The following is a 3,824-nucleotide window of genomic DNA, read 5'->3' as shown; positions in this document are numbered from 1 at the left end:
GGAACTGGGAGGGAAAGGGGACAGTGGGGGAAAGAGGGGAACATGATCTGGTATTGGGTAGGGGAAAAGATCTGAATCCCTGAGTGCCAGAAGAAGGAATTGAAATAGGCAATCTCAGAAGGTAGGGTGTTGGAGGGGGACCCTCCAGAATGTACCAGAGACCTGGAAGCTGAAAGACTCTCAGGACTCAAGGGGAGGGACCTTAGATGAAGTGTCCTATAGTGGGGAGAGGGAACTTATAGAGCCTACCTCCAACGGTAAGACAGGGCATCGTTGTCATCCCACAGTCAAAACACTGACCCATAATTTCTCCTGTCTGAAAAAACCACAGGGACAGAAATGATGGTGAGCCTGAGGAAAAGGAGGTCCAGCGACAGGACCAAAGTGGAATCCAATTCAAGGAGAGGCCCCAAAGCCTGACAATATTACTGAAACTATGAAGCATTCACAAAAAGGACCTATAATGACTGCCTTCTGAAAGACCCAACAACCAGCTGAAACAGTCAGATGTATATACTTGCACCCAACCAACGGACAGAAGCAGCTGACCCCTGTTGTTGAATTAGGGAAAAGTTGGAAGAAGCTGAAGAGGAGAGCAGCCCTGTAGGAGGACCAGCAGTATCAATTAACCTGGAGCCCTAAGATCTCTCAGATAATGGACCACCAACCAAGCAGCATACACCAGCTGATATGAGGCCCACAACACATGTAGAGCAGAGGACTGCCGGGTCTGGGTCCAGTCAGAGAAGTTGCACCTAACCCTCAAGAGACTGAAGGCCCCAATAAGGTTAGCGGTCTCTGGGGTGGGAGTGGGGACATCCTTGTGGAGACAGGGGGTCAGGGAGAAGGGTTGGGGAGTGGAATATTCAGAGGATGGCACAGCACAGTAATAAAATCAGGAGTGTAAAAATATAAATAAATAAAATAAATAAATAAATAAATAAATAAATAAATAAATAAAAAAGATGAAAAAAAAAAAAAAAACCAGCAACGAAGATAGATATCACCGCAGATAAAAAAATGTTTTCCAAGGAAACAGATCTGGAATGGCAATTCTAATACCTTATGAAATATATTTTCAACCAATATTAGTCAAAAGACACAGGGAAGGATATTTTATACTTACTAATCAAAGGGAAAAAAACAGAATGGTATCTCAATTCTTAAAATCTATTCGCCAAATACAAGTGCACTCACATTTGTAAAAGAAATATTGCTAAAGCTTAAATCGAACATCAACCCCAATCATTAATAGTGCAAGACCGCATCACTCTACTCCTGCCAATTGAAAGGACATCTAGACAAAAACAAATCAGGGAGATAACAAACTAAGAGACTCAATGAATCAAATGTACCAAACAGTTATCTATAGAACATTGCACCCAAACAGAGAATTATATAATTTCTTCACAGAACTCCATGGATTCTTGATATGTCACAAAGCAAGCATCAACAAATACAAATAAATTGAAATGAAGGCTTGTACCTTATCAGACTGCCATGATTAATGCTGGACTTCAACAACAGACACACTAGAAAGTCTACATAATCATGGGAATTGATCAACTATCTACTCAATGATATCTGGGTCATGGAAGAAATAAAAAAAGAAATTGCATATTTTCTAGAATTCAATGAAAATGAAGACAAAACATCCCCAAATTTATGGGACACATGAAAGCATTGTTAAAAGGAAATTTCACAATACTAAGAGCATCCATAAAGAAACTATAATATTCTCATACCAGAAATTTAATAGTACACTTGAAAGCTTTGAAATAAAGAAGCAAAGAGGAGTAGAAGGCAGGAAATAATCAAAATAATGGCTGAAATCAAACAGTTATGAACAAAAAAAAATTCAAAAGAGTTAGCAAAACCAAGAGCTGGTTCTTTGAGAAAATCAATATGGTAGACAAACCCTTTGCCAAACTAATGAAAAGAGAGAGAGATAATATCCAAATAAATAAAATAAGAAATGAAGAGAGAGACATAAGCATTGGAAATGTAAATGAGCTAAATACCTAATAAAAAATGAAAAAAAAAAAAAAGAAAATTGGTTGAACTTAGAGACCTGTGCTCTCAAATCATAAAAATTAAGAAAAAAAAAGAATCATTAGGTATTACTTCAAAAGGCTGTACTCCACAATAATGGAAAATTTTAATAAACTGGATAAGTTTCTATAGAGACACAACTTACCAAGTTAAACCAAGATTAGGAAAACTATTAAATAACCTGATATCCCTGAAAGAAATAGAAGCAATCATTAAAAGTCTCAAACCCATTTTAAAAAGCCTAAGATCTGATGGTTTTTAAAGCAGAATTCTACCAGACTTTCAAAGAAGAGGTAATACCAACACTCCTTAAACTATTCCACAAAATAGAAATGGAAGGAACACTGCCAACTCACTCTCTGAAGCCACAAACACCTTGATATCATAAGCAGAAAAAGACTCAGAAATGAAAGAGAAATTGACACTGATTTCTCTTATGAACATTGCTGCAAAAATACTCGATAAATTCCCAAACTGAGTCCAGGAAGATATCCAAAACCTTATCTGCCATGATCAAGAAGCCTTCATCTCAGGGATGCAGGGATGGTTCAATATACAAAAATCTATAAACAAACTGAAACAAACAAACAAAAATCACCCAATCACCTCATTGGATGCTTAAAAGGCCTTTAACAAAATTCAACACCCCTAAAATTTAAAAGTATTAGAGAGATCAGGGATACAAGGCCCATACCTAAACATAACCAAAACAAGCCAGTAGCCAAAATCAAGCTTAACAGAGAAATTTACAGCAATTCCACTAAAATCAAGGACAACACAAGGGTGTTCACTCTCTCCCTATCTATTCAATATAGTACTTGTAGTTCTACCCAGATCATTAAGATGAGAAAAGGGGATCAAGGAGATACAAATCAAAAAAGAAGACAAAGTATCGCTATTTGCAGATGATATGAAAGTATACATACACAACATGCAAGATTCTTTCAAAGAACTCCTAAAGCTGATGAACACATTCAGCAAAGTGGCTGAATAAAAATTAACTCAAAGACATAAGTAGCCCTCCTTTATATAAATGATAAACAGGCTGAGAAGGAAATTAGAGAAACAAGACCGTTTACAAGAGCAGAAATTAATATAAAATACAGATTCTACAGATACAGTATAATCCCCATCAATAATTCAAGAAAATATTTTATAGACCTTGAAAGAGAAATTCTTTACTTCATATAGGAAAAAAAATTACCAAAACAATCCTGAATAATAATGTAACATCTGGTGTAATCACCATTCCTTATCTCAACTGTACTCCAGAACAATAGTGATAAAAACCGTCTTGTATTGATACAGAGAAAGACAAGTTGATCAATGGAATTGAATCAAAGACCAAGAAATAACCCCCCACACCTATGGACACGTGATTTTTGATCAAGAAGCCAAAACCATAACATGAGAAAAGAATTTTAAACCAATGTTGCTGGTCTACATGGATGTCTACACAGAGGAAGACAAATAGATCCATGTTTATGCCATGCACAAAACTTGAGTCCAAGTTGATCAAGGACCTCAAATAAAATCCAATTAAATAAATCTCATAGAAGAGAAAGTGGGAAATACCCTGAAACACACTGATAAATAGACAGCCACCTGAATAGAACACCGGGTTCTCAGGTTCTAAGACTAACAATTGATAAATGTGGCCTAATGAAACTGCAAAAATTCTGTAATACAAAGGACACTGTACATAAGACAAAAGGGCAGCCTACAGACTAGGAAAGGATCTTCACTAACTCTATATCTGAAGGAGAACAAAT

The sequence above is a fragment of the Mus musculus genome, chromosome 19, assembly GCF_000001635.26.
Source record: "Mus musculus strain C57BL/6J chromosome 19, GRCm38.p6 C57BL/6J".
NCBI classification, from domain to species: Eukaryota; Metazoa; Chordata; class Mammalia; order Rodentia; family Muridae; genus Mus; species Mus musculus.
Note: the sequence above shows the minus strand (reverse complement) of the source record.